This window comes from Pongo abelii, chromosome 10 (assembly GCF_028885655.2).
Source record: "Pongo abelii isolate AG06213 chromosome 10, NHGRI_mPonAbe1-v2.0_pri, whole genome shotgun sequence".
Taxonomy (NCBI): domain Eukaryota; kingdom Metazoa; phylum Chordata; class Mammalia; order Primates; family Hominidae; genus Pongo; species Pongo abelii.
This window is the reverse complement of record NC_071995.2, coordinates 90,922,698-90,941,272: the sequence shown is the minus strand read 5'-3', so window position 1 is coordinate 90,941,272 and position 18,575 is coordinate 90,922,698. Positions and strand designations below refer to the sequence as shown.

Sequence of the window (18,575 nt, the reverse complement as noted above, 5' to 3'; positions counted from 1 at the left end):
TTTCTAAAAATAGAATGGGATGGAAGTGATTCTGCATTAATTCCCAGGCTGGGTCTTACACAGTAATACAGTGTCATCCTGGCTCTATCTTGAAACGCTCACCCTCGCACCGCAGCCGCCTTGCGGTGGGGATGTTCAGGCCACAAGGAACCTCCCAGGGACCCTAGCACTCAGCCCCAGCTGAGCTCCCAGCCAAGAGCCAGCACCAACTTGGCAGGCATGTGAGTGGGCCATTCTGGAAGGGCATGTGCCAGTCCGTCAAGCCTCCCCCTGCTGATATCACATAGAGCAGAGACAAGTCTTCCCAGACAAGCCCTCCTCAAATTTCAAATTTGTTTGCAAAATGAATGTTGTTACTTTAAGCCATCAAATTTGGGGTAAGGTGATGCAGGTCAATAGTAACAGGAATAATTTCCCTTCACATACATACATTTTAACTCCATCTTTACAATGCCAATCTGTAGATAAACATTTTATGATAATGAATAAAAATATAGAGAACTAATATGTAGCTGGCATTTATTGATAAATTAATATAGGCTGGGCCCTATTCTATGTGCTTGACATGGGTTAGCTCATTTTATTCTTACAGCTCTCTGAGGAAAATACTTTTATTATCTTCATTTAATGATAAGAAAATGGAGGCCTGGAGAGATTAGGTAACTTGGCCAGGACCATACAGCCACAGTGCCTAAGCCAGAAGTCCAGACATTCTTGTTCAGGAGTCTATGGTCATTATTCTTTGTGCTTCTTATAACTGGGATCTTCTAACTTTAACTATTTCACTTATCATTAACACCAGACAGCTCTTTGCTTTCAGAACTCCAGCCTTGATCTTCAGTTGACAGAGCTTCTCATTCCTACTTGGCAGGTCACAGTCTAAATGTTATCCATAAATATAAGATTTTCTCAGGTCAGGGGTCAGAGAACTATGGCCCATAAGCGAGTTCTGACCTGCCACCTGCTTTTGTAAATAAAGAGTTAAAAAAAATCCCATAAAACAGCCACATTGGTTAGTTTATATTTTGCTTATGGCTCCTTTTACACTACATGGTGATTTGAACAGTTGTGATAGAGACCATAATGTCCACAAAGCCTGAAATATTACTATTTGGTCCTTTTTAGCAAAGGTTTGCTGACCGCTGACTTAGATCACTGAAGATCCCTTTATGCTGAATTTGTGACATGTTATACAAAGGGTGTATATACGTTAGAGCTGTAGACAGACCTGGACTAAAATCCAGCTCTGTTACCTAACTGTGATCCTGGGAGAATCTCTTAATGTCTCTGAATCTTAATATTCTCTTTCAAAAAGAGAACGTTAAGACCTCCATCTTAATTGATACATGCTAAGATATTGACACATAAACAAAATATTATTAATATGTTAAAAAATTTTACCCATCTGTTGTGATTAGGTCAAAATTTAGGGGACCATATAATTAGAGGCCACAAAATAAAAGATGCTTAATAATAACAACGATTTGTAACTGTTGGGGTATGTGAAGAGAAAACAGAGGCACAAACTTCTGTTAGGTGTAAGGCAGAGGTGGGAATTGGTCAGTAAAACTCTGACCAGTGGAGGTGAAAGTCCAGGTTGTGAATTTCCTTCTATAGTCTGGATTGTAAAAGAAAAATCCTGCAGGCAGAGATAGCTTCATAGGAAACAAGTTTTCCAAAAATCAATTTCTGATTGATTAAATGTCAAGATTTGAAGGAAGAATTTCTGGTTGCTTATTGAGCTAAAGGAATAATCCTATTTTCCCCACTGTGATTGAATATATTTCTTTGAGAATATGAGTAAATTTAGAATCCCAAAGGTAGAGTGATTTGACCTGATTAGAAGTATTTTTTTTCCATTTTTGCAAATAGCAGAAGCAGCTGTCAGCAAGTTAGTTATGTTATCATTCCAACCAAAATGGTTTAATATTTTGGGGGTTGGACTTTTTAAAGTTTATTTAAATAGCTGAAATGGCCAATTGTTTTCAGGTCCTTAGAGAGGTGAGCAGTCACATTCTGGTTTCTTGGGAGAATTAGGACAACTGTGTTTTGGAAGGGAGATTTTGGGGGGCAGTTAGTCTTTTCTGTCATTCTTGCTGGGAGATCTGTCCTTGGTGTGATAGTAACGGAATCTGAGCTCCTCTGAGCTCCCAGGTGAGGCAGGTCATCTGTGCAGATATTCTTGTATATCTGGCTAAGTGGGGGGTGAACCAGAATAGCGGGAGAGCCTTTGCTCTGATAAACGAACGGTGGGTCCGTCATGCACACGGAGTGTAAGATGAGCAAGGAGATGGATCCTGGGGCTTGATGAGGCAGGTGATGTGGGAAGCAGCTGAAACGTCCCGGAACTGCTGCACAGATTCTGATTTTCTTCACTTGAGTTTTTTTCTTTCCTTATTTTCACTTGTCACACACATAAAGGGCAGCGAAATGCCAACCTGACCCAATGAAAGGCCTAGAGATATGAAACTGTAAAAGAAGATAATGATTAGGAACATGTGGAGATGACTAGAGACCCTTGATAATTGTGCTTCACTTTCCTGTTTAACCTTTTAACTAGAAAAAGGCATTCATCTAACAGACATGTTCTGCTTAAAGGAAAAAAGAAGGAAAGAAAGAAAAAGAAAGAGAAAGAAAGAAAGGAAAGAGAATAAAGAAAGAGAGAAAGAAAGGCAGAAAGAAAGGAAAGAGAAGACAAGAAAAAAAGAGAAAGAAAAAGAAAGAAAGGAAGAAAGAAAAGAAAAGAAAGAAGAAAGAGAAGGAAGGGAGGGAGGAAGGAAGGAAGGAAAGAAAAAAGAGGGAGAGAAAATAAGTTTTTCTCAAATCATATAGGCACATTTTTTATATTGTATCACACCAATTTATCAGTTCCTTAAGGAAATCACAGAATCTAAAAGTGGAAATTTCCTTGGAGGTCACTTTGCCCAGATTTGTACTCATGCAGAACTCTTTTATGTAACTACCTGGGTAGGTTCATTGATTCATTCAACAATATTTCTTGAGCATGATCACTAGGTATTGATCTAGGCACAGGGCTGAACAAAAGAAATGAACATTTTTGCCTTCATGGAGACCTGCTTATATTCCAGGGCCTATGCTTGATCATTTCCAGTTATTGAGAGCTGTCAGTTTAGATGCAAGTAAATCAGTTCTTAAGTGTTTAACAAACTCTTTTGGAGCAGCATTTTAAGCACTTTACAGATACAGTAGTAACTCATTTAATGTTCACAGTAAGCCTATAAAGCAGACGCTACTGTCATCCTACCCCTTCTACAGATGAATAAATTGGGGCACAATGAACTTAAGGAATGCCTTAAGACTGCCACTGGTAAGTAACAGGGGTTAAATTAGACCCCCACAGTGAGGGTCTGGAGTGAGGACATGGAGTGCAGTGTTCTAGTTAAGAGTCTGCTCTCTTAACCACTAGGCTACACTGCCAGCATTTGTTTAGCTTATGTTCATGATTTGGCTCTATTTCTCCTGGTATTGGCATTTCCTTGTTTTGTTTTGAGACGGAATCTCATTCTGTCGCCCAGGCTGGAGCGCATTGGGGCATTCTCGGCCCACTGCAAGCTCCGTCTCCCGGGTTCACGCCATTCTCCTGCCTCCGCCTCCTGAGTAGCTGGGACTACAGGCGCCCGCCACCACGTCCGGCTAATTTTTTGTAGTTTTAGTAGAGACAGGGTTTCACTACGTTAGCCAGGATGGTCTCGATCTCCTGACCTTCTGATCCGCCCACCTCGGCCTCCCAAAGTGCTGGGATTACAGGCGTGAGCCACCGCGCCCGGCGGTATTGGCATTTCTTACTCTAAAATGATCTCAAGATCTCTTGGGATCTTCTACTGTATACTCTAATCCCCTGAATACAACCAAACAAAGACAATTCCTTACTCTCTTGACTTACATGATTTATACAGGAGGAGATAGCACCTCTTTAAGATGTGTGAACACCACTCCCCCACCATCAACTCTCCCTGCCTAAATAAAAGGGCACTTCCTGCCACATACTAGTCAATAAATGATAGATCTTGCTATTAATATGTTTTTGGCTCAATGATTTGCAAAATTTCTCAGTTTAGCTTCCTTCCTCCAGTTTAACCCTTTAGGATAAGGGGCCAATCAGGCATTATTAGACACATTTTCAAAATTTTTCCTGAAAGCAAATTTTAATAAATGAGAGAGAACTTCATGAGGCTGATGGGAGAGACATTGTCATCACCAACAATGGAAATGAGGGACGGGGAAGGATGCAGAAGCTGGGAACCCTGGAAAATTCACTCACATGGGAACATTTTTTTTTTCTTTTTTTTTTTATTATTACACTTTAGGTTTTAGGGTACATGTGCACAATGTGCAGGTTAGTTACATATGTATACATGTGCCATGCTGGTGCGCTGCACCCACTAACTCGTCATCTAGCATTGGGTATATCTCCCAAAGCTATCCCTCCCCCCTCCCCCCACCCCACAACAGTCCCCAGAGTGTGATGTTCCCCTTCCTGTGTCCATGTGTTCTCATTGTTCAATTCCCACCTATGAGTGAGAATATGTGGTGTTTGGTTTTTTGTTCTTGTGATAGTTTACTGAGAATGATGATTTCCAATTTCATCCATGTCCCTACAAGGGACATGAACTCATCATTTTTTTATGGCTGCATAGTATTCCATGGTGTATATGTGCCACATTTTCTTAATCCAGTCTATCATTGTTGGACATTTGGGTTGGTTCCAAGTCTTTGCTATTGCGAATAATGCCGCAATAAACATAAGTGTGCATGTGTCTTTATAGCAGCATGATTTATAGTCCTTTGGGTATATACCCAGTAACGGGATGGCTGGGTCGAAAGGAATTTCTAGTTCTAGATCCCTGAGGAATCGCCACACTGACTTCCACAAGAGTTGAACTAGTTTACAGTCCCACCAACAGTGTAAAAGTGTTCCTATTTCTCCACATCCTCTCCAGCATCTGTTGTTTCCTGACTTTTTAATGATTGCCATTCCAACTGGTGTGAGATGGTATCTCACTGTGGTTTTGATTTGCATTTCTCTGATAGCCAGTGATGGTGAGCATTTTTTCATGTGTTTTTTGGCTGCATAAATGTCTTCTTTTGAGAAGTGTCTGTTCATGTCCTTCGCCCACTTTTTGATGGGGTTGTTTGTTTTTTTCTTGTAAATTTGTTTGAATTCATTGTAGATTCTGGATATTAGCCCTTTGTCAGATGAGTAGGTTGCAAAAATTTTCTCCCATTTTGTAGGTTGCCTGTTCACTCTGATGGTAGTTTCTTTTGCTGTGCAGAAGCTCTTTAGTTTAATTAGATCCCATTTGTCTATTTTGGCTTTTGTTGCCATTGCTTTTGGTGTTTTAGACATGAAGTCCTTGCCCATGCCTATGTCCTGAATGGTAATGCCTAGGTTTTCTTCCAGGGTTTTTATGGTTTTAGGTCTAATGTTTAAGTCTTTAATCCATCTTGAATTGATTTTTGTATAAGGTGTAAGGAAGGGATCCAGTTTCAGCTTTCTACATATGGCTAGCCAGTTTTCCCAGCACCATTTATTAAATAGCGAATCCTTTCCCCATTGCTTGTTTTTCTCAGGTTTGTCAAAGATCAGATAGTTGTAGATATGCGGCGTTATTTCTGAGGGCTCTGTTCTGTTCCATTGATCTATATCTCTGTTTCGGTACCAGTACCATGCTGTTTTGGTTACTGTAGCCTTGTAGTATAGTTTGAAGTCAGGTAGTGTGATGCCTCCAGCTTTGTTCTTTTGGCTTAGGATTGACTTGGCGATGAGGGCTCTTTTTTGTTTCCATATGAACTTTAAAGTAGTTTTTTCCCATTCTGTGAAGAAAGTCATTGGTAGCTTGATGGGGATGGCATTGAATCTATAAATTACCTTGGGTAGTATGGCTATTTTCACGATATTGATTCTTCCTACCCATGAGCATGGAATGTTCTTCCATTTGTTTGTATCCTCTTTTATTTCCTTGAGCAGTGGTTTACAGTTCTCCTTGAAGAGGTCCTTCACGTCCCTTGTAAGTTGGATTCCTAAGTATTTTATTCCCTTTGAAGCAATTGTGAATGGGAGTTCACTCATGATTTGGCTCTCTGTTTGTCTGTTGTTGGTGTATAAGAATGCTTGTGATTTTTGTACATTGATTTTGTATCCTGAGACTTTGCTGAAGTTGCTTATCAGCTTAAGGAGATTTTGGGCTGAGACGATGGGGTTTTCTAGATATACAATCATGTCATCTGCAAACAGGGACAATTTGACTTCCTCTTTTCCTAACTGAATACCCTTTATTTCCTTCTCCTGCCTAACTGCCCTGGCCAGAACTTCCAACACTATGTTGAATAGGAGTGGTGAGAGAGGGCATCCCTGTCTTGTGCCAGTTTTCAAAGGGAATGCTTCCGGTTTTTGCCCATTCAGTATGATATTGGTTGTGGGTTGTCATAGATAGCTCTTATTATTTTGAGATACATCCCATCAATACCTAATTTATTGAGAGTTTTTAGCATGAAGGGTTGTTGAATTTTGTCAAAGGCCTTTTCTGCATCTATTGAGATAATCATGTGGTTTTTGCCTTTGGTTCTGTTTATATGCTGGATTACATTTATTGATTTGCATATATTGAACCAGCCTTGCATCCCAGGGATGAAGCCCACTTGATCATGGTGGATAAGCTTTTTGATGTGCTGCTGGATTTGGTTTGCCAGTATTTTATTGAGGATTTTTGCATCAATGTTCATCAAGGATATTGGTCTAAAATTCTCTTTTTTGGTTGTGTCTCTGCCCAGCTTTGGTATCAGGATGATGCTGGCCTCATAAAATGAGTTACAGAGGATTCCCTCTTTTTCTATTGATTGGAATAGTTTCAGAAGGAATGGTACCAGCTCCTCCTTGTACCTCTGGTAGAATTCGGCTGTGAATCCATCTGGTCCTGGACTTTTTTTGGTTGGTAAGCTATTGATTATTGCCACAATTTCAGCTCCTGTTATTGGTCTATTCAGAGATTCAACTTCTTCCTGGTTTAGTCTTGGGAGAGTGTATGTGTTGAGGAATTTATCAATTTCTTCTAGATTTTCTAGTTTATTTGCGTAGAGGTGTTTGTAGTATTCTCTGATGGTAGTTTGTATTTCTGTGGGGTCAGTGGTGATATCCCCTTTATCATTTTTTATTGCATCTATTTGATTCTTCTCTCTTTTTTTCTTTATTAATCTTGCTAGCGGTCTATCAATTTTGTTGATCCTTTCAAAAAACCAGCTCCTGGATTCATTAATTTTTTGAAGGGTTTTTTGTGTCTCTATTTCCTTCAGTTCTGCTCTGATTTTAGTTATTTCTTGCCTTCTGCTAGCTTTTGAATGTGTTTGCTCTTGTTTTTCTAGTTCTTTTAACTGTGATGTTAGGGTGCCAATTTTGGATCTTTCCTGCTTTCTCTTGTGGGCATTTAGTGCTATAAATTTCCCTCTACACACTGCTTTGAATGCATCCCAGAGATTCTGGTATGTTGTGTCTTGGTTCTCGTTGGTTTCAAAGGACATCTTTATTTCTGCCTTCATTTTGTTATGTACCCAGTAGTCATTCAGGAGCCGGTTGTTCAGTTTCCATGTAGCTGAGCGGTTTCGAGTGAGATTCTTAATCCTGAGTTCTAGCTTGATTGCACTGTGATCTGAGAGATAGTTTGTTATAATTTCTGTTCTTTTACATTTACTGAGGAGAGCTTTACTTCCAAGTATGTGGTCAATTTTGGAATAGGTGTGGTGTGGTGCTGAAAAAAATGTATATTCTGTTGATTTAGGGTGGAGAGTTCTGTAGATGTCTATTAGGTCCACTTGGTGCAGAGCTGAGTTCAATTCCTGGGTATCCTTGTTGACTTTCTGTCTTGTTGATCTGTCTAATGTTGACAGTGGGGTGTTAAAGTGTCCCATTATTAATGTGTGGGAGTCTAAGTCTCTTTGTAGGTCACTCAGGACTTGCTTTATGAATCTGGGTGCTCCTGTATTGGGTGCATATATATTTAAGATAGTTAGCTCTTCCTGTTGAATTGATCCCTTTACCATTATGTAATGGCCTTCTTTGTCTCTTTTGATCTTTGTTGGTTTAAAGTCTGTTTTATCAGAGACTAGGATTGCAACCCCTGCCTTTTTTTGTTTTCCATTTGCTTGGTAGATCTTCCTCCATCCTTTTATTTTGAGCCTATGTGTGTCTCTGCACGTGAGATGGGTTTCCTGAATACAGCACACTGATGGGTCTTGACTCTTTATCCAATTTGCCAGTCTGTGTCTTTTAATTGGAGCATTTAGTCCATTTACATTTAAAGTTAATATTGTTATGTGTGAATTTGATCCTGTCATTATGATGTTAGTTGGTTATTTTGCTCGTTAGTTGATGCAGTCTCTTCCTAGTCTCGATGATCTTTACATTTTGGCATAATTTTGCAGCGGCTGGTACTGGTTGTGCCTTTCCATGTTTAGTGCTTCCTTCAGGAGCTCTTTTAGGGCAGGCCTGGTGGTGACAAAATCTCTCAGCATTTGCTTGTCTGTAAAGGATTTTATTTCTCCTTCACTTATGAAGCTTAGTTTGGCTGGATATGAAATTCTGGGTTGAAAATTCTTTTCTTTAAGAATGTTGAATATTGGCCCCCACTCTCTTCTGGCTTGTAGAGTTTCTGCTGAGAGATCCACTGTTAGTCTGATGGGCTTCCCTTTGAGGGTAACCCGACCTTTCTCTCTGGCTGCCCTTAACATTGTTTCCTTCATTTCAACTTTGGTGAATCTGACAATTATGTATCTTGGAGTTGCTCTTCTCGAGGAGTATCTTTGTGGCGTTCTCTGTATTTCCTGAATCTGAATGTTGGCCTGCCTTTCTAGATTGGGGAAGTTCTCCTGGATAATATCCTGCAGAGTGTTTTCCATCTTGTTTCCATTCTCCCTGTCACTTTCAGGTACACCAATCAGACGTAGATTTGGTCTTTTCACATAGTCCCATATCTCTTGGAGGCTTTGCTCGTTTCTTTTTATTCTTTTTTCTCTAAACTTCCCTTCTTGCTTCATTTCATTCATTTCATCTTTCATCGCTGATACCCTTTCTTCCATTTGATCACATCGGCTCCTGAGGCTTCTGCATTCTTCACGTAGTTCTCGAGCCTTGGTTTTCAGCTCCATCAGCTCCTTTAAGCACTTCTCTGTATTGGTTATTCTAGTTATACATTCTTCTAAATTTTTTTCAAAGTTTTCAACTTCTTTGCCTTTGGTTTGAATATCCTCCCGTAGCTCGGAGTAATTTGATCATCTGAAGCCTTCTTCTCTCAGCTTGTCAAAGTCATTCTCCGTCCAGCTTTGATCCGTTGCTGGTGAGGAACTGCGTTCCTTTGGAGGAGGAGAGGCCCTCTGCTTTTTAGAGTTTCCAGTTTTTCTGCTCTGTTTTTTCCCCATCTTTGTGGTTTTATCTACTTTTGGTCTTTGATGATGGTGATGTACAGATGGGTTTTTGGTGTGGATGTCCTTTCTGTTCGTTAGTTTTCCTTCTAACGAGACAGGACCCTCAGCTGCAGGTCTGTTGGAGTACCCCGCCAGCTGTGTGAGGTGTCAGTCTGCCCCTGCTGGGGGGTGCCTCCCAGTTAGGCTGCTCGGGGGTCAGGGGTCAGGGACCCACTTGAGGAGGCAGTCTGCCCGTTCTCAGATCTCCAGCTGCGTGCTGGGAGCACCACTGCTCTCTTCAAAGCTGTCAGACAGGGACATTTAAGTCTGCAGAGGTTACTGCTGTCTTTTTGTTTGTCTGTGCCCTGCCCCCAGAGGTGGAGCCTACAGAGGCAGGCAGGCCTCCTTGAGCTGTGGTGGGCTCCACCCAGTTCGAGCTTCCTAGCTGCTTTGTTTACCTAAGCAAGCCTGAGCAATGGCGGGTGCCCCTCCCCCAGCCTCGCTGCCGCCTTGTAGTTTGATCTCAGACTGCTGTGCTAGCAATCAGGGAGACTCCGTGGGTGTAGGACCCTCTGAGCCAGGTGCCAGATATAATCTCCAGGTGCGCCGTTTTTTAAGCCCGTCTGAAAAGCGCAATATTCGGGCGGGAGTGACCCGATTTTCCAGGTGCCGTCTCTCACCCCTTTCTTTGACTAGGAAAGGGAACTCCCTGACCCCTTGCGCTTCCCGAGTGAGGCAATGCCTCGCCCTTCTTAGGCTCGCGCACGGTGCGCACACCCACTGACCTGCGCCCACTGTCTGGCACTCCCTAGTGAGATGAACCCAGTACCTCAGATGGAAATGCAGAATTCTTCAGCTCGCGCACGGTGCGCGCACCCACTGACCTGCGCCCACTGTCTGGCACTCCCTAGTGAGATGAACCCGGTACCTCAGATGGAAATGCAGAAATCACCCGTCTTCTGTGTTGCTCACGCTGGGAGCTGTAGACCGGAGCTGTTCCTATTCAGCCATCTTGGCTCCTCGGGAACATCTTAATGGTTGCCTTCCATGGCCAATTAACCAATGTCTCCCGACAGCACAGAGAAATAAAACAGCTCTGCCCAGGTAGCTGCCTTGCCTTGTGTCCAAAAACAACAACAACAACAAAAAACCTCATTTGTTTCATTTCATCTTGGAATAAGAAATGAGAATGAGTTAGATAAAACTTTGAGCAGAGCAACAATACTTTTTATGTTTTTCTGAGTCAACTCATGGGTAAGTTTAATCCTTTGCTTGAAAGGAATTCAAAGAATGTCAGGTACCTTCTCATTTCAAATGGAATAGTCCCAAAATACCTTCTACCATCAAATCCCAATGATTTCTGGATTATCTCTCACGGCTCCTCTTCCTGTAATGGATGAAATTAATCTAGTCCACTTTCTTTACACTTGGTTTCATGAGCCTCAACCAAGATGACTTCTCTTTTCTTAGCCAATCCTCTTACCTGCAAATTTGGCTGATGAAAAGCATAATTCCTCTTGCTTCCCGACTTCTGCTTCTCTCACTCCAAGTAAGAGGCTCTGCTCTACATAGAATTACCCTCCTTTTCCATTCATGCAAAGCCTACCTTTAAATATGTCTTTTCTTGCATGACATTTCACAGACATGCTTCTAAACACAGTTTGCAGCTGCTCCTGTGTGCCCCACTCCAGTCCTGCCCAGAGGGCCATTGCCCAAACTAGGAAAACAATTGACTGGGTGAATATTTCCATGCAGAGGGGTGGGAATGGCTGTTGAAAAACCAGTCTTTTTTGTTTTTTTTTTTGAGATGGAGTGTTGCTCTGTCGCCCAGGCTGGAGTGCAGTGGCATGATCTCAGCTCACTGCAACCTCTGACTCCTGAGTTCAAGTGATTCTCCTGCCTCAGCTTCCCGAGTAGCTGGGACTACAGGCGCCCGTCACCACACCCGGCTAATTTTTGTATTTTTAGTAAACACTGGGTTTCACCATGTTGACCAGGCTTGTCTTGAACTCCTGATCTCAGGTGATCCGCCCACCTTGGCCTCCCAAAGTGCTGGGATTACAGGCATGAGCCACCACACCTGGCCGAAAACCTGTCTTTTTATGATAGCCAAGATGTAGGTATATAGAAAGCAAAAACAACAGCTACTTCATGTGGGTATTCCAAAGGCTGTTTTTGCGAGTTTGTAAAAGAGGATGTCCTTTAAGAATTTTTCACACTACAGAGTACTTACTTTTTTTCTAATACATTTTTAGGGTGCCATACATATCTGCAAGAAAGTTTTTTAAAACTAATCAATTTTGGATCCCTTGACACCCATTCATGAAACTTTTTTTTCCAAGATAAAGAAAAGTTGGCCAAAATAATTTGAGACATTTGCCAAGATCACTCAAAGAATTTGGCTTAGAATCTGAGTCCCTGGGACCAAACAAAAATATTAACAAGTCAGGTGGGTTTCTATTTCATCCTGGCTGGATATTTTTAAGTGCTTGCTGCTTGTTAGTCAGGGAAGAAATGGATCGTAGGCCATTAACTTTAAAAAAAAAAAAAAGAATATTTATTCTTTTGAATTTTTCCCGAATGCTTTGAATGGATTTCTGTTGCATTATTGGCTGAGTATATTCTTGTCAGGATAATCCACTTTTAGAGGCTTCATTTACATTAGCTATCACTCCAGAGAGCCATAGTAACAGGCGGCTGAATTACCCAAGAGAAATTACTCTTGAAAGTAATCATTGTGAATGAATTTTCATCACTTGGTCTCATCATTTCATGCTGTTTTGTCTCTTTCCTTTTTGCCCCTGATAAAAGATAGGCATAAAGAGGGCTTTTGTTATGATCTCATTTTCTTTAGAAAACTTGGTCTTATTAATCATAGCAGCCAGCTTATGGAGGCAAGCAAAGCGTATCTCTCTCTCTGTCTCTCTCTCACACACACTCTGTCACACACACACATACACACACAGAGTTTTTGAAATGCATTTCAATTTGTGGGGAACATAAAGACTAATTTACTTCCATCTACAATATCCCACACAAATTTGCTTTTCATGTAACTTCATTGGTATGAGGAATATGTTTAAGTACAGGGGCTTAAATACTGTACTGAATACTACTGTACTGAGTTTGTTTTACATTACCAACACACGAGCAACAGTTGAAATTTAAAATTCTTGGACAAAAACGTAGAATAAATAATATGTTTTTTACTTACTTGTCCATAATATATACCTGGCTTTATGAAAGTGACATATTGCTCACACATCAACTCGGGGTAGGAGAATATAGAAATGTAAAATAATATCTTAAGAGGTAATTTGCTAAACCGTATTCTGTTGTTTTGAGAAAATAAATAAATAATCAGCTTATTTATTTCAGAGTTAGTCTCCAGATAACATTCAATTACTAAGTTTAGAAAACAGATAATAGCACAAAGGCTGCTAGCAGAATTGTCTGCGGCAGGTCTATAAATAGAGGAATGAAAGGAGCATTTATTGAACATCCTCAAAACAAGCCTAGGAGATGATTATTATAGTCTCCATTTTATAGATGAGGAAACTGAGGCACATAAAGTTTGATTTCCTTGCTCATGGGTCATGCAGCTAGTAAGTAAAGGAGAAACACAAGTCTGCCAGAAGCTAAGGCCTGGGTTTTCTTCCTTGGGAAAACTCAGAAATACTAAGTTGCAGAAAACAATCACAGGCTACAACACAGGCTACCACAGGCTACAACAGGCTACAACAGGCTACAGCTCTACTGTGCATATGAATCCTGGGGCATCCTGTCAGTATTTATATTCTGATTCAGTGAGTCTGGGATGGGACCTGAGATTCTGCCTTTTTAACAAGCCCTCAGCAGATTCTGATGCTGCTGTTCCAGGAACCAAACTGAAGTAGCAAGATACTTAAGATTACAATATAAAATTTTACCTTAGGTAAACCCAAATATGTTATATCCTACTCCAATTCTGCATTTTTCTAATAGTTTCCTTTCTTCTCCTCTCTGATCTTTTTGTCACTTTTCTCTATTCCTGAAGAAATTAGAGCAAATCACTGAAACATAGCTTTTCTAGCATCCTTTAGCTAACTGCAATGAAATGTTAGGTCAAGTGTTATTTTTCCTTAGTTGGTAAAAAAAGAAATGTGATTTGTGGAATCTGCGGAATCTGAATGCTAAAAGAGAATTTACTCTCACCCTCCTTTATTTCCTTCCTCTGATATTTCTATTTCTCAGACCTCTCTCTTTTTTTTTACCTTCTTCCTTTTTTTTTTTTTTTTTTGGTCACACTTGTTATACTCAATCTCTGGCACTTTTACAAAAATATTTTAAACTCTGCATTATCACTTTACCCCAGTATTTTCTCTCCTTTTATGAAATTGAGCCCTATGGCTCATTTTAATTCCCTTAGCTTTTTAGTTAGACAGCATGATGCTATAATTCAGGCATTGTCAAAGCTGCAGACAGTAGCATAATGTTATTATACCTGAGTTAGACTGCCTGAGTTAATAGCCTAGGGTGACTAGCAGTCTTAACTTAGGTTAGATATTTAAACTTTAGGAGCTCAGTTTCTCCTCTGTAAAGTAGGATAATAGTGGTATGCATATTTGGGTTATTTGTGAAAAATAAATTTGACAAAAGTTAATTCACATAAAGGACTTAGCATAGTGCTTTGAATGGTGTCAGCTATATCATAATTAAAGATTATTTCCCCATGGGGCTATGGGATTATCTATCTGGACAACTGAGGACGTGGCATGTAGCCCACAGTTTCCTTACATGCTGTGACCCAGCAAGCCGAGCCAGCTCTGTCTTAGGCACTTCCTGGAAGCAGTGGCTTATTGGTGTTTTCAACCCCCAGAGTGGATCATTTGTTAACTCCTTCCTCCTCTATTCCATACATTTCTTTTTCAGTAATAATCCTGTAATAATCAGTAATAATTATGCTTTTCTTGATTCGCTCTTTAGTTTTAAAACAAATACCAGTTTTAAAAAGAAGAAAGCTGTAATTTCAGTGATGTTACTTAGTCTTGTAAAAATATTTCATGTACTTAAAATTGTATCTAAAAAGCCAAAAATATTCCAGCATGAAGTTCACACTGTTTTACTATTCAAAATTTTAAGCACAAGTAAAAACTCTAAGTGGTCCCATAGAATGACAGAAGCAAGCAATTTTGGTTCAGTTATTTTGTCTACACAATCACTGTGTTATCATTCTTGATTTTGAATCTGTGATTTGAAGAAGAAATGTGTGGTACCCCAAAGACTAGGGCCATGAAATAACCCTAAGTATTTACCTGAGTCCTTAAGAGTCAGGGACTGTATGCCCGGATGTTTCCCATAATCATTTTCATGTTGGATTCAATGTTTGTTAAGGAACAGGTAATAAAAATATGCAAACTTGAAACTATTTATATATTTAAAAGCTCAGTGGTGACCACAACAATTATTTAGAATTCAAACCAAGAAAACGTTTTTTCAGGGAAGAGTATTTGACCACTAGTATGATTTAGAATTATGATGCATGGCAATAATTATACCAAACAGCATTTCAGTGACTCTATTATTTTTTCAGATTCTCTACAGACAGTGCAGCCTAATATCTCCCAGGCTTGTACTTCCTATGGCCCTGCACTTGGGGCCCCACTGCCTGGTAGAAATGAAGGTCAGTGTTCGAAAGTGTTTAAAGAATCCTGCTAATCCCTATTTTATCCATAAATGTCATCTGTCATAAAGAAACTTTTAGCAGAAACATTTTTCACAACTTCTGAGAGGTCTTGTGGGGGGTTTTGCCATAAAATGCTCTTGTTGAGCTCTTGATATCTATAGGCTGATGTCCTGCGTTTGTCCCAAATGATGCCTCCCACCCATTCATCAGCAGGACACTATCTCAGTTCACATACCTATGCCCCATCTCCACATATGTTTCACCAAAACCATAAATTTTGAAATAGAGTCAATATAAATGTATAACATATTGTATTAGGGCTCATCAGACAAAAAGAACCAATAGTATGTTTGTGTGTATGTGTGTGTATGTGTGCATATGCAGTCATGCACTACACAATGACATTTCAGTCTACAAAGGACTGCATATATGATGGTGATCCCATAAGATTATACCATATTTTTACTGTACCTTTTCTACATTTAGATATGGTAGATACATACATACTTATCATGATGTTATACATACTTATCATGATGTTACAGGCTACACCATGTAGCCTAGATGTTTAGTAGTCTATGTTGTCTAGGTTTGTGTAATTACACTCTATGATGTTTGCACAATGAGGAAATCACTTAACAATGCATTTCTCAGAACCTGTCTCCATTGTTAAGCAATGCATGACTGGATATGTAAATAAAATGGAAATTGACTCACACAATTATGGAGGCCAAGAAGTCCCATGATCTGCCATCTGCAAGCTGGAGAACCAGGAAAGCTGGCAGTGTAATTCAGTCCAAGTCCAAAGAACTGAGAACCAGGGAAGCCAAAGATGTAACTCCTGGTTTAAGTCTGAAGGCCCACTCATATCCAAGGGCAGGAGAAGATGATATACTAGATGAAGAAGAGAAGAAGCAAATTTTCCCTTCCTCTTTTTGTTTTATTCAAGCTTTCGACAGATTGGATGATGCCTGCCCTTATTGGTGAGAGCCGTCTGCTTTACTAAGTTCACCAATTCAAATGCTGATCTCTTCCAAAAACACCTTATGGACACACCCAGAATGTTTTACCAGTTACCTGGTCATCCGTTAGCCTAGCCAGGTTGATGCATAAATTTAATTATCACACATATAGTCTTACCGATTAGTGACCTTTTCATTCTTTACGGTATTTAACAGTGAAGATTTGTAGATGGTCTGTCTACTTGGTTTTATAGGTTTTGATCAGCACTCAGAAGCTCAGTTTGATCACCCTAGTTTGGCCTGAGCTGAAAGTGCTGAAACAGTGAGTTCTTTGGGTCTTACTTCTAGAAACCAGGAAATGAGAGAGATAGTGACTTGGTTTCCCTTATGTTTCCCTTTTGTTCTCTTCTCAGTGGCCTTGCTAACAAGTTTACCTCCAAACTATGAGATTTCAGAAGGAAAACCAAGAGCCATCTCTGCATATGTGAGAGTGGGCAAAGGAAATGTGCCAAGGAGAAGAAAGAAGACACACTTGGGCAATGATTATGGGAAGAAGGAAGTACAGGAGAAAATATAAGAAATGTACAGGTGAGAGGGATCAGGAGAAAGATGGGAAATGTGGGAGAGCAGCAGGAATCATAACAATAATAATGCCAATTTGGAAACGAGAACCAGTGTATAAAGCATACCAATAAGGCCAATGAAGTGCCAACGGTGCAAAGCCACCCTATCAGGAGAAAGTAAAGTCATAGCAGATGTTTTATGAGACAGCTCAGAACACAATGACTGACCAAGACAGTGGGACAAGTGAGAGGTGGAGAAATGACCCAGACCCAGACCTTTAGGGCTCCTGAACTTGGTTCATACCTCATGTCAGAAGGAGTAGTGACCAAAATAAATTCTCTTTGCTTTAATTATAGAAGTAGGAATATACCTGATTTTGTATTTAACAGCATATGTTTAAGATCTGAATATTTATATACCCAAAAGCATAATGTATTAGGGTCAATCATTTGAAATTGCCAATATGCACTCATTTTACCTATAAAAACTGTAATTTTGCATGGTTCAAACTAATAGATATGAAGATATTCTCAAGCAAACTTTTTTTTCTTTTGTCTTGAAGCCCATGTGGAAGATCCAAAGAGAACTTTGGCCTTGACTAAGCTTCCTACATTCTCCTGGAGTTGGTGGTTTATGAATGTGGTGCCATCTGGGGAACTGACAACCCCTGATGTGTTCACTCTGCTCGTCTTCCAGGTGAGAGAAGAAGAAGGGGAGAAAGAAAGAGAAGTTCCAGAATTTCACAGGTTGAGGGAGATGGTAGTAACTTCTGTCTATGTTGGTTTCTGTTTATTGGTTTGCTTTTTATTTTGAACTCATTTGACTTCAGGTTCCAGATTTGTTTTTCTCTTTGTAAACGAGACTTTGACATTGTTAGCAGGCCCATCTGTTTGCTTTTCTTAAATAAAATGTAAATTGGTTTTTGTTTTAAATTTCAGGTGCTTTTAAGTTTGACTCTGCTATTCATTTCCTAAGGTAGTTTGGGCACGGTAGTGCTGGTAAGAACAGAGAAATCTTGCTTTATAGAATCTTTTTGTTCAAATGAATGTACATTTTTAGTATTCGGAAATTATCAGTTTTAATAGGTTTGATTTTCCTGTCTATAATCTATGTTTTCTTCCTTCATTCCCTCATTCTTTCCTATCCCACGGGCCCACATTTATGCTCTGATCAAGTTTCTTTTCATATCTTTCCGTCTCACAACACACACAAGAAACCTAATACAAGCCACTATCTATTTCTTTCTCAAAGGAAGAGTAAAGGATTCCTATGGGATCATACTGATTCCTGTGGGCCCCTTGCATAAAAGATTGTAGTGCATTAAATAATGACCCTCCATTGGCCAACCAATCATTATTGAGTGCCTAGTTTATGTGGAATACTGTTCATACAAAATCTTGAGTAATGATGGGAACAGATTTCATGAGAGATGTTGAAATACTCATGGACATAGACTATCTTGGCAATTATGCTCTTGAGATTCTTTTATAATGGACACATATTTGGAACAGAAAAATGCTGGAAACTTTCACAAAGGTTTGATCCAATGGCTTTTTAAACATGAATCTAACCATTGTGAAGTTTGGCATCTACTTTGTACCCCAGCAGTGCCAGCCAGTGTAAGGTATGCAGGTAACAGACAGATGATTGTACTGGGAGTGGTGAAAGTCCTGCCTTAACAAATATTCTCTGTTTTCTCTGCCTCTGTCATACTATAAAAATATTTTCTTCTCTGGGTTTATTTTAAAGATACCTTTATTCCAGGTAGTATTTTATCCCCTGGGAGACAGATCTTATCTAACCACACATTAGAAAGAGCAGCTGATCTTCAGCCTGGGTGACAGAGCAAGACCCCATCTCTATAAAATATATATATATAAATATATATATTAAAAATATATATAAATATATATATATATATATCTCAGATTAGGAAGGCATGGTGGTGTGCACCTGTAGTCCCAGCTACT

General features: G+C 39.8%; 2 long non-coding RNA genes across 2 annotated transcripts; one reads left to right on the top strand and one right to left on the bottom strand.

Annotated features, from left to right (window-relative positions):
* Positions 1-498: 498 nt before the first annotated feature.
* LOC112135848 (uncharacterized) lies at positions 499-16,396 on the bottom strand. The gene is made up of 3 exons (XR_002917084.3): positions 15,797-16,396; positions 11,648-12,215; positions 499-2,469 (listed from the first exon to the last, which is right to left on the bottom strand). It is a non-coding gene; the product is annotated as an uncharacterized LOC112135848 (long non-coding RNA).
* Positions 3,277-17,537, top strand: CLLU1-AS1 (CLLU1 antisense RNA 1). Its single transcript, XR_008512041.2, has 4 exons — positions 3,277-3,328; positions 14,987-15,076; positions 16,455-16,629; positions 17,168-17,537. It is a non-coding gene; the product is annotated as a CLLU1 antisense RNA 1 (long non-coding RNA).
* The last annotated feature ends 1,038 nt before the right edge of the window (positions 17,538-18,575 follow it).